This window comes from Pongo abelii, chromosome 15 (genome assembly GCF_028885655.2).
Source record: "Pongo abelii isolate AG06213 chromosome 15, NHGRI_mPonAbe1-v2.0_pri, whole genome shotgun sequence".
Classification (NCBI taxonomy): Eukaryota; Metazoa; Chordata; class Mammalia; order Primates; family Hominidae; genus Pongo; species Pongo abelii.
Genome location: NC_072000.2, coordinates 22,407,677 through 22,419,922, shown reverse-complemented (window position 1 = coordinate 22,419,922; position 12,246 = coordinate 22,407,677). Strand labels below are relative to the sequence as shown.

The 12,246-nt window shown below is 39.1% G+C and overlaps 1 long non-coding RNA gene across 1 annotated transcript in view; it reads left to right on the top strand.

Moving 5' to 3' along the window:
• The window catches only part of LOC134760012 (uncharacterized), a 78,980-nt gene that overhangs the window by 54,055 nt on the left and 12,679 nt on the right, over positions 1-12,246 (top strand). Inside the window, exons 6-8 of the long non-coding RNA XR_010136926.1 lie at positions 4,324-4,379; positions 4,922-5,105; positions 11,220-11,317. This is a non-coding gene — a long non-coding RNA (uncharacterized LOC134760012). The remainder of the gene's footprint in view (positions 1-4,323; positions 4,380-4,921; positions 5,106-11,219; positions 11,318-12,246) is intronic.

Here is a 12,246-nt window from a genome sequence, read left to right as displayed (position 1 = left end):
GGTTACTCTTAGAATATTTCAAACTTTTTCATGATTGTTATATGTGCTGTGGTGACCTGCGATCAGGGAGTTTGATGTTACTGTTGTAATTGTTTTGGACTCCATTAATGCACCCGTATAAGATGGCAAACCTCATTGGGAAATGTTGTGTGCTCTGACTGATGCACCAATCAGGTGGTTTCCCATTGCTTCCTCTCCTAAGGCCTCCCTAGTCCCTGAGACACAATATTGAAATGAGGCCAGTTAATAGCCCTCCGGTGGCCCTAAGTGTTCATGTAAAAGAAAGGGTTGCAGCCTGCTCACTTTAAATCAAAAGTTAAAAATGATGAAGCTTAGTGAGGAAGACAGGTTGGCAGCTGAAAGCTAGGCCAAACAGTTTGCCAGGTGGTGCATGCACAGGAAAAGTTATCGAAGGAAATGAGAAGTGCTGCTCCAGTGAACCCACAAATGATAAAAAAGCAAAACAGCCCTATTGCTGATACAGAGAAACTTTGAGTGGTCTGGATAGAAGATCAAACTGTCCACAACATTCCTGTAAGTCAAAGCTTAATCCAGAAGACAGAAGAAGGCCCTAACGCTCTTCAATTCTGTGTTGGCTGAGAGGAGGTGAGTAAGCTGCAGAAGAAAAGCTGGAAGCTAGCAGAGGTTGGCTCATGAGGTTTAAAGAAGGACACAGTCTCTATAATATAAAAGTGCAAGGTGAAGCAGCAAGTGCTTAATGTAAGACTGCGAGTTCTTCAGAAGATCTCGGTGAGATAATTCATGAAGATGGTTACACTCAAAAAACAGATTTTTAATGTAGACAAAACAGCCTTATATTGGAAGATGCCATCTAGGACTTTGCTAGCTAGAGAGAATTCCATTACTGGCTTCAAAGCTTCAAAGGACAGGCTGAGACTCTTGTTAGGGGCTAATGCAGCTGGTGACTTTAATTGAAGCCAGTGCTCATTTACCATTCCAAATATTCTAGGGCCCTTAAGAGCTATGCTAAATCTGCTCTGCATATGCTCTATCAATGGAACAATAAAGCCTGGATGACAGCATATCTCTTTATAGCATTGTTCATTGAATATTTTAAGCCTACTTGTGAGACCGACTGCCCAGAAAAAAAAGTTCTTTCAAAATATTACTGCTCATTAACACTGCACCCAGTCACTCTGAGAGCCCTGATGGAGGTGTACAAATAGATGAATGTCATTTTCATGCCTTCTAATGCAACATCCATTCTGCAGCCCATGGATCTAGGAGTAATTTCAAGTGTTATGATTATTATTATTTTCTTTTTCGAGAAGGTCATCTCGCTGTTGCTCAGGCTGGAGTGTAATGGCACAATCACATCTCACTGCAGCCTCAGTCTTCTCAGGCTCAGGTGATCCTCCCACTTCAGCCTGCTGAATAGCTGGGACCACAGGTGGTACACCAGCATGCCTGGCTAATTTTGTGGGGTTTTTTGTAGAGATGTTTTGTTTCCATGTTGCCTAGGCTGGTTTCAAACTTCTGGGCTCAAGCAATCTGCCCACCTCAGCCTTCTTCAGTGCTTGGGATTACAGGTGTGAGCCACTGCACTCAGCCTTCAAGTTTTATTGTTTTGTAGGCCGGGTGCAGTGTCTCATGCCTGTAATCCCAGCAATTTGGGAGGCCGAGGCAGGCAGATCATGAGGTCAGGAGATCGAGACCAACTTGATCAACATGGTGAAACCCCATCTCTACTAAAAACAAAAATTCGCTGGGCATGGTGGTGTGTGCCTGTAATCCCAGCTACTCAGGTGTCTGAGGCAGGAGAACCGGTTGAATCAGGAAGTCAGAGGTTCCAGTGAGCTGAGATGGCACCACTGCACTCAGCCTGGCAACAGAGCAACACTTCGTCTCAAAAAAAGAAAGAAATACATTTTGTAAGGCCATAGCTGCCAGATATAGTGATTCCTCTGATGGATCTGGGCAAAGTAAATTAAAAACCTTCTGGGAAAGATTTACTGTTCTAGGTGCCATTAAGAACATTTGTGATACATGGGAAGAGAGCAAAATTAACATTAACAGGACTGTGGAAGAAGCTGATTCCATCTCTCATAGGTGACTTTAAGGGGTTCAAGATTTTAGTGGACGAAGGAACTGCAGATGTGGTGGAACTAGCAAGTTAACTAGAATTAGAAGTGGAGCTTGCTGGCTGGGCACAGTGGCTCATGCCTATAATCCCAGCACTTTGGGAGGTTGAGGTGGGATCACCTGAGGTCGGGAGTTTGAGACCAGCCTGACCAACACGGAGAAAGCTCATCTCTACTAAAAATACAAAATCAGCCGGGCATGGTGGTGCACACCTGTAATCCCAGCTACCTGTGAGGCTGGGGCAGGAGAATCTCTTGAACCCAGAGGGCAGAGGTTGCGGTGAGCCGAGATCCTGTCATTGCACTCCAGCCTGGGCAATAAGAGGGAAACTCTGTCTCAAAAAAAAAAAAACAAAAACAAAAAAAAGAAGTGGAACCTGCAGATGGGAATGAATTACTGCAATTTCGTGATCAAACGTGAACGGATAAGGAGTTGCTTCTTCCAATGAGCAAAGAAAGGCGTCTCTGGAATGGAATCTATTCCTGGTGAAGATGTCGTGAATATTGTTGAAATGACAAAAGATTTAGAATATTCCATAAATTTACTTCATAAAGTGATGGCAGGCTTTCGGAGGATTGACTCCGATTTGGAAAGAAGTTCCACTGTGTGTAAAATGCTATCCAATATCATCATACCTCCCAGAGATCTCTTGTGAAAGAAAGACTCAACATAACTTTTAAACGCATTGGGAAACGAAGACATTTGTGTAACTTCACTTTACACTTCCATGATTGTGGTGGTCTGGAATTGAACCTACAGTATCTCCCATGGATGTCTGTATGCCACTAAGGTTTAAACTTAAATTTGTGTTGTTAGATTAGATTCAACTCATTATAAATTGAGCAGATTACTAGTGAATTAAAAATTTTGCTAATTCACTAATTCCTATTCCAAGTAGTATTTTTAGTTTCTCAGAAAAACTGTCCTCGCCACTGTATCCCTCCCCTCACCACCTGTGTTATAATCTCCCAAGCTTTATGGTAGTAACCTATTTTTAAAATTTTGCCAATATTATAATTTTGAGAAATGTTAAGTCCTTGATTGTATGTTTCTTTATACTAATAATGCTGTTTTGATTGTGTGTGTATCACCTGCCCTCTGACCCACAAATACCACAATCTCATGGGCAGCTGTGTTTATTCTCCCCTTCCTGTGCTCCATGGCTTACATGGTTCTCCACTGATTCGAACTAAGCATTAGGGGAGCTGTCCTCATTGCGAGTTGTAGTCCCCGCCTATTGGTATTTGTAGTTTGTTTGCATTGCTACTAATTTGATACCATGGAGAATGGTTTTTGTACCTAATTCTCAAGTACCTTTTATTTGTTTGTAATAGTGTTCTTCTGAAACTTAATCAATAGTTTCATGAGGAAGTTGTAGAAATTCTTCAGGAGAATTCTGAGCCCTTTTCTGGGATTTAGTGAAGTGTTATTAAATAGAACTAAATATAAAGCGAGTCATTCACGTGATTTAAAACTTTCTAGTTATAACATTAAAAAATACAGGGAAACAAGTGAAAATCATTTTAGTGGCAGTACTTTAAAATATTTCAATGTGTGATCAATACAGAAATTATTAATGGGATGTTTGGAATAGTTTTTGTGCTGAGTTTTCAAAAGTCAATGTGTATTGTTCACCTACAGAGCATCTGAATTTGGACTGGCCACATTGCAAGTGGCACATGTGTCTAGACTTGTGCTGGACTTTGTAAGCCTAGAATTTGTTTCCTGATGATGATCTTCCCATATTTAAATTTATAGCCAATAAATTACTCTTATTTTAGATTTTTATTTTAAAACCTCCCTTTAAAATCTTCCCTCTGCCTTTTTTTTTTTAAAGATGGGGTATCTTTCTGTGACCCAGACTGGAGTGTAGTGATATAATTATAGCTCATCATAACCTTAAATTCCTGGACTCAAGCAATCCTCTTGCTTCGGCCTCCAGAGTAGCTAGGACTACAGATATGCACCACCACACGTAATTTTATCTTTTTTTTGTAGGGATGGGTTGTTTCTGTGTTGCTCAAACTGGTCTTGAAATGCTGGGCTCAAGCAATTCTGCCTCAGCCTCCCAAAGTGGTGGGATTAAAGTGTGAGCCACCTCACTTGACCCATTTTTTGTTTGTATAACAAATCACAAATATTGGAATACAGGAAAAACTATTTTTACTAAAAGCCAAATATTAAGATAATAGATATGCACCTTTTTATTATTTTTTACAGGTGTTGAAGAAGAAGAAAAGGTTGCAGAGATGCATAAAATAAAGTCTACAACCCAGGTGAATCAGATGAGTGTAGATGCTGTAGAAATGGCAACACTCAGAAAAACAGTTGAGGACTATTTCTGCTTTTGCTATCTTAAAAGCAATACACTTAAATTTTATAAAAGATAGATGACATAATAGAGTTTTCTAAAGGGTAGACTATGTTATGCCATTTACTTAACAGTCATATGACACATTTTCACAAACTGAATGGATGAGGAATAACCTTACTTTCCACTTCCTTTTAGGAGAAACCCAAGAAATACGCCAGGGTAGGACCATCTTAAAGACAATAATGCAAGAAATCAGACATTTCTCTGTCCTTTTGTGTAGTTTTTAAAGTCATATATTTAATATACTCTTCATTTTGGCCCTTTGGATTGGTGTCAGGTTTAGAACTTCTTACATGTGAATAGGGTGCTGTAGTATTAAGTAATTTTAAAATCACATATTACAAAAGATCATGTATGCCTTTATTAAGCCACAATAAGGTAGTGATGATTTTGTTTTTTAATCTTACAATTTAATGACATGTATCTGCTTTTCACCTCCCCCAGGGAAAGCTTTACAAACACCCACAGAGGTACCTGTACCATGTGAGAAGATGCTACAAGACAAGTCCGCTTTGATAGTACAGGGGCTTCCAGAAGGTGTTGCCTTTAAACACCCTGAGTATTATGATCTTGCAACCCTGAAATGGATTTTGGAGAACACAGCTGGGATTTAATTTATTATTAAGAGGTGAGGTGTTTTCTCCCTTCGTACCCATCAATGGTTTATTCATATAAATTTGAATATTCAGCTTATGTTAATATATTTGTAAAATTCTCGGTTAACACAATTCATTTAAATTTATGCTGTCATTTATTTTGTGTATTCATGTGTTGTTTTATTAGTTTTGTTTTATTGCAGATCTTTCTTAGAGCCAAAGAAGCATCTAGATTAGTGACTGCTTTGCTTCCTTGATAGCTGGCTGGCTTCCTAATCCTGTTTTCCTAGATTTTAATACACTTTAATGGTTTCTCTTTTATTTTCTTTGAGAATATGATGTAAGACATTTTCAGATGGGCTGCTTAGATATTTATATAATCCAAGAAAAGTTCATTGAGCAGAAAAAGTAGAGGCTTATTTTTTGTTTTCAGATCAGCTACTTGTTTTCTGTGTAAGATCATAGATCTGCCCCCATTTCCAAGCATCATGAGTAGAATTAATTGACCTAATGTCACTGAATAGGCCGGCATTTTTGGGCATAGCATTGGGTGGGGAGGGGATACACAACTGTGTATAAGCATTATGGCTTTGGAGTGCTCGGAGTCTCATGGAAGGGAGAAAAGTTTGTAAAATGACCATGGCAAGAGCCTCACATCCCTACTCTAAAAATGGTTCAGAGAAAGTGCTGCGAATGTTCATTAGGGGTTGTATTCCTTTATAGTTCAGGAAGAATTTCATGAGGGAGAGGGCATTTACATGAGCCCTTGGAGAATGAGAGGGATTTCAACTTCCTTTAGGGAAGTTTAGCCATTTCATTTGAAGAGAAAAAATGATAAAGAGTAGTACCCTTTGGAGCCAATTTTTTTTTAGACTTTTGAAAGGAAATAAATATCATTGGAATACTCTTCACAATGTAAGGATAAAAGGGAAAATAATACGTACATGAACACACACATTTTGTTTTCTGTTAACCTTTGTTTTGTTCTCATTGTAGTGAAAAGATTTTTAGCAGCTTTATTGAGGTATAATTGATGCACCATAAAATTCACCTGTCTGAAGTATTTAATTCACTGATAGTAAATTTACAGTCTTAAAATTTTTTTAAATGATTTTACAACCGTCATCACAATCTAATTTTAAGATGCTTTTATTACCCTTATCTCTGAATTATGATATAGAAATTGAATATATAGTGTGTTTCCTATTGAAATTAGTTTTTTTTCACTGAGCATAATTCCCCTCAGGCTCATTGGGCTTGTTGCATGTATCAGTAGCTCCTTTTTATTTCTAAGCATTAAGTATTCTATGAACATACCACCTGTTTTATCATCACTTGATGATTCTGTTGTTTTCATTTTTTGCTGTTAAGAATAATGCTACAGTGACCATACTTGAGCAAGTTTTTGTCTGGACATATACATTAATATCTCATACATCATATATATACCTAGGAGTATAATTACTAGGAATAGGGTACATTTATACTGAAATTTTAAGAAACTGACCAGTTGTTTTCCCAAGTAGCTATACCACTTTATATTCCAGCAACATCTCCACATTGCTGCCAACTTACTGTCTTCTTGATGTTAGCCATCGTAATAGGTGTGAAGTGGTATCTCATTTTGGTATTTTTTTTGTTTTGTTTTATGTTTCTCTAGTGACTATTGATGTTGTCTTACCTTACACTTTGTTTTTTTTGAGACAGAGCCTCACTCTGTCACTCAGGTTAGAGTCCAGTGGCACAATCTGGGCTCAGTGCAGCCTCACCCTTCCCGGCTCAGGTGATCCTCATGCCTCAGGTCTTGAGTAGCTGGGACTACATCATACCTGGCTAATTTTTGAATTTTTTTTTTTTTTTTTTTTTTTTTTTTTGTAGAGACGGGGTTTCCTCACATTGCCCAGGCTGGTGTCAAACTCCTGGGCTCAAGCAATCCACCTGCCTAGGCTTTCCAAAGTGCTTGGATTACAGGTTTGTGTTATCTTCCATTGTGCTTATTGGTCATTTACATATGTTTTTTGGAGTAATGTCTATTTAGATCCTCTTCCCTTTCTAAAATTGGGTTTGTCTCTTTATTATTGAGTCATAAGAGTTTTTTACATAGTCTCGATATAAGTCCCTAATTGATTGATGATTTTAAAAAATTTGCATGTGAGACAGGATGTCACCCTTTCATGCAGGCTGTGGTGTAGGATTTGGAAATATTTTCTCCAATTCTAATAATTCTACATTATTCTTAATATCTAAGTTGTCTTCTCCCTTGCTTGGTAGTATCATTTTGAGGCAGAAAAGTTTTTAATTTTTATAGAAACCATATTATTCTCTTGGCACTTGTGCCTTTGACTTCATATATATTTTTTTTCTTTTTTTTTTTTTTTTTTTGACAGAGTCTCGCTCTGTTGCCCAGGTTGGAGTACAGTGGCATGATCTTGTCTCATTGCAACCTCCGCCTCCTGGGTTCAAGTGATTCTCCTGCCTCAGCCTCCTGAGTAGCTGGGACTACAGGCGCGTGCCACCATGCATGGCTAAGTTTTTGTATTTTTAGTAGAGACGGGGTTTCACTGTATTAGCCAGGATGGTCTCTATCTCCTGATATCGTGAACCACCTGCCTCGGCCTCCCAAAGTGCTGGGATTACAGGCGTGAGCCACTGCATCCGGCCTTGACTTCATATTTAAGAAACCATTGCCTAATGCAAAGGCATGAAGATTCTATTTTGTTTTACTTATTTTCTTTTTGATGACATGTCTATGTAAGTGTCTGCCCATTTAAAAATTGTGTTTTTCTTTTACGAGTTTCAGGAGTTCTCGATATGTTCTGGATGCAAGTCTTTTATCAGAAATAAGATTTTGCACATATTGTTTCTGTCTGGCTAGTTGTTTCATTTTCTTGGTGGTGTCCCTTATAGCTCAAAAGCTTTTGCTTTGGAGAAATTCAGTTTTTCAAGTTTTCCTTTTATTACTACGCTCTTAGTGTTGTATCTAGAGAATCTTTGTCCAATCTAAGGTCACAAAGGTTTAGACTTAGATTTTCTTCCTGAAATTTATAGTTTTCTCTCTTATGTTTAGGGGTAAGATCCATTATGAGTTATTTTTTGCATATATTGTGAGATAAGAGTTTAAAGTCATCATTTTGCATGTGATGTACCAGCAGCATCTGTCGAAAAGACCTTTCCTTCTCCGCTTACTTGCCATAAAACCTTCTTCAAAAATCAACTCATGGGCTCAAGTAATGCACTCAACTTGGCCTCTCAAAGTGCTAGGATTACAAGCATGCAGCACCGTGCCTGGCACTAGTTTATATATTAAGGCATTTATAGCTTATATGTTCTTTTAAGCTATATAACCTGTCTTTAGGTTATATATGGGGTCCAAAAATTTTAATCATATGAGACACAATTTTACATTGTTGAAAAATAGTCGATGTCTCTGGGCTTAACTTCTTACAGAGGATGGGAGCCAGCTGTCAGTTGTGTTCTATCTGAATTCTCACTGTTGCAGATCCTGGCATTGTGGGGCTTTTAACTGTGCTTTCACATGAGTTCAAAAAATATCTCATGGTTCAGTGTGATGACTCATGTCTATAGTCTCAGCACTTTGGCAGGCTGTGGCGAGTGGATTGCTGGAGCCAAGGAGTTAAAGACTAGCCTGGGTAGCATGGCAAAACCCCATCTCTATAAAAAATACAAAAATTAGACAGGTGTGGTGGTGCATGTCTGTAGTCTCAGCTACTTAGGAGGCTGAGGCAAGAGGGTCGCTTGGGTCCAGAAATTGGAGGCTGAAGTGAGCTAGGATTATACCATTGCTCTCCAGCCTGGGCAACAGAGCAAGATCCTATCTCTAAAATATAAAAATGTATATTCTACAGTGAATTTCAGATTTAGGATTTATCCAGAAACACAGGATAATTTTATAAAAAATCTTAATTCATTTTCTCATATTATTAAATTAACTAGAAATAATGTATCATCTGGGTATCTCATGAAAAAGCAGCAGACATCCTTAATATAATTGGTTGGAATATTATTGCAAATGCCAACCCATTATTGTCTAATAGTAAACCACTAGAAGCACACTTCATAGGAAAAAGATACACACTCCCACCGGCTGCTCATCAGTTTCCTAGATGTATAAACCAGTACAGATTAGTTGCAAATAATTAGAAAGTAAAGGGCACATCTTCTTTTGCAGGTCATATGATTATATATGTAGGAAACCAGTCAGAATCGTTTAGAAAATGAATAAAATCCAAACATTTATAATCTGACATTACTTTTAAGAAATGTTAAAATCCAGATATAATAAGATTTTAGATTAAAAGCAGGTGAAAAAAGAAACACTTCAGTTTCTTGACATGTTTTCTAAGCCTACATTTAACTAAAAATCGAAAGGTTCTGTGTGGCAAAGCCAGCTAAAATGTGTCAAAGGACATGTAAGAGAAAGGGTAGGCTATTTGCAAGAAAATGACAAAGAGTTTGATTTACGAAGAATGAATCCAGGTTGGGCACGGTCGCTTACACCAGTAATCCCAGCCGTTGAGGGGCCAAGATGGGAGGATTGCATGCACTCAGGAGTTTGAACCCAGCCTGGGCAACAAAGGGGAAGACCCCATCTATATGTTGTTTTAAAAGAAGCAAGCCACAAAATAAATGAGCAGAGACTCAAGAAATTCTCAATCTCGTTAAAGAAGTGAGGATAACAATCTGAGAATGAAAATGTTTGACACCTAGCAGGTTGGCAGACAGTAAATTTTGTTTATGCTTAGTCTTAGGAAAGGGTTTGGAAAAACAGGCAGGTTAAGACATTGTTGGCATATAAACTGTAGCTATTTTGTGCATGGTACTTTGACAATATCTATTATTTTAAGATGCATGTATTCTTTAACCCATTGCTGCCTTATAAAAAAGATAATTAACCAACTGTTCCATTCTGGAAATTGCATCCATGTTGCCAGTAAACACAAAGTGATAGATCTGTTTATATTCATATGGAAGTACCTGTAAGATAGACTACAAGAGAAAAGCTTGATGTAGAAGAGATAAATAATATTGCAATTCTTTAAAATTTTTGTTGTAAAATCAGTTACAGTTGGAAGCAATTTCAAGCTAACGGAAAGACCCCAGAAAGCATCCATGTAGATGGTGCAATAAACTTTTTCCTGTACTATTTGACAGTAAGTTGCCAGCACAATGCCCTATCTTTCAGCTACTTCCATGTGTAATTTTTACAAACAAGGACATTGGCCTGTGTAACCACAATACAGTCAGCACAATAAGGAAAATCATTGTGTGCATGCACACATTTACATCTGTATTTATCTGTGTACTTACACATGTTGAAGGCCAAAGGCTCATACCTGTATCTTCACTTCTGTTCTTAACATCCAGGGCTTGGGTTGGTTGGTTTGTTTGTTTCTTTTCCTATTTATAATTCTTTCATAGAACTATGCCACCCAGATATTCTCAGCCTATTGATTTATTTCATCATTTACCCAGTATTTATCTTGTGTACTAGTGCCACCATTGAGCCTCCCGCTGCTCAACCCATGTCCTTTACTCACATGGGACACTCCTTGGTGGGCTGTTATCACCTTGCCTGCCCTTCATCTGCCTCTGTCTGCCCAGGCCCTTGGCAACTTCTCCTGCTCCTCCTAAACCTTCTCATCTTGCTGTGCTTCCTGGGGCAATCACCTGCCACACTTAGCACCATCTAATGGCATCTGGAATGAATTGTTGGGGAGAGGGGAAGAGCTGTGATCATGTGTGTGTGTGCATGTATGTAAATGAGCTTTTATGTATGTGGATGAGCTTCTACATGTGTGAATGAGCTTCTACGTGTGTGAATGAGCTTCTACGTGTGTGAATGAGCTTCTGCGTGTGTGAATGAGCTTCTGCGGGTGTGAATGAGCTTCTGCGGGTGTGAATGAGCTTCTGCGGGTGTGAATGAGCTTCTGCGTAGGTGAATGAGCTTCTGCGTAGGTGAATGAGCTTCTGCGTAGGTGAATGAGCTTCTGCGTAGGTGAATGAGCTTCTATGTATGTAAATGAGCTTTTATGTATGTAAATGTATTTTGGGAGAGCTGCAAGAAACCATGGAAGCATTATTATTTTTTGTTTTGTTTTGAAACGAAGTCTCACTTTGTTGCCCAGGCTAGAGTGCAGCTGTTCGATCTCAGCTCACTGCAACCTTCGTCTCCCAGGTTCAAGTGCTTCTCCTGCCTCAGCCTCCTGAGTAGCTGGGATTACAGGTGAGTGCCACCATGCCCAGATAAGTTTTGTATTTTTAGTAGAGACTGGGTTTCACCATGTTGGCCAGGCTGCTCTCATACTTCTGACCTCAAATGATCCACCTGCCTTGTCCTTCCCCCCAAAATTAGAACACTAAGGTGTCTAAGGAGCAAATCTAGGTTATGGCTGCCACTGCAGCCACTCTCATTTTGACTTTGGAGGTGGGATGCCGTGTGGTTGGCACTGGCGGCTTTGGGGCGTAGTGAAGCTGTCGGTAGTGTCAGAGGCCTTGTCAACCAGACACATATCTTGTTATTGGAGGGCCTTCATTCACCAGGCTGAATGAAGGTACCAAGGAGTGACCTTGATGGGATTAGGGTGCAGACAAGGAGACAAAAAGGAGGCACAGATCCCTTCCCCTTCTCTAGCCTATTGTCTCCACATAGTGTGTTCTTGTGGCAGAGACTCACACAAAGCCAGTTGCTGTGCAGAGCTCAAGCTTCACCAGAAACCCAGAGGATGGATTTGCAACTAAGAGACAGCGGCTTTAATGGCTAGCCCTGGCTACCCTCTTCGGCTACTCAGGAAATATACACACCCTTCCCTGCACATTTGACTTTCTGTACAACAACACAACTGTTCCATCCAACAGAGTGCAACTTCCTACAAAGAAATCAATTTTTACCATCTGCTCAAAATGAGGAGATGTAGTGTTCCAACAGCCACACCCATCTCTGGGAGACTGACTATCTAGTCATGAGGCATATCACTTACTCTTCAAATTCAATCCTAACCTATTTGAGTAATCTCTAGTCTAATGGACAAATGGAAAAGAAACCTCCAATAAAACTTCTGTAAAATACTGCTGCATAGAAGAAGGGAATAGTTAATATATGCAAATGCATAATCTGCATACAAACACATTCATAGCAGGAAAGGAAGAAAATAC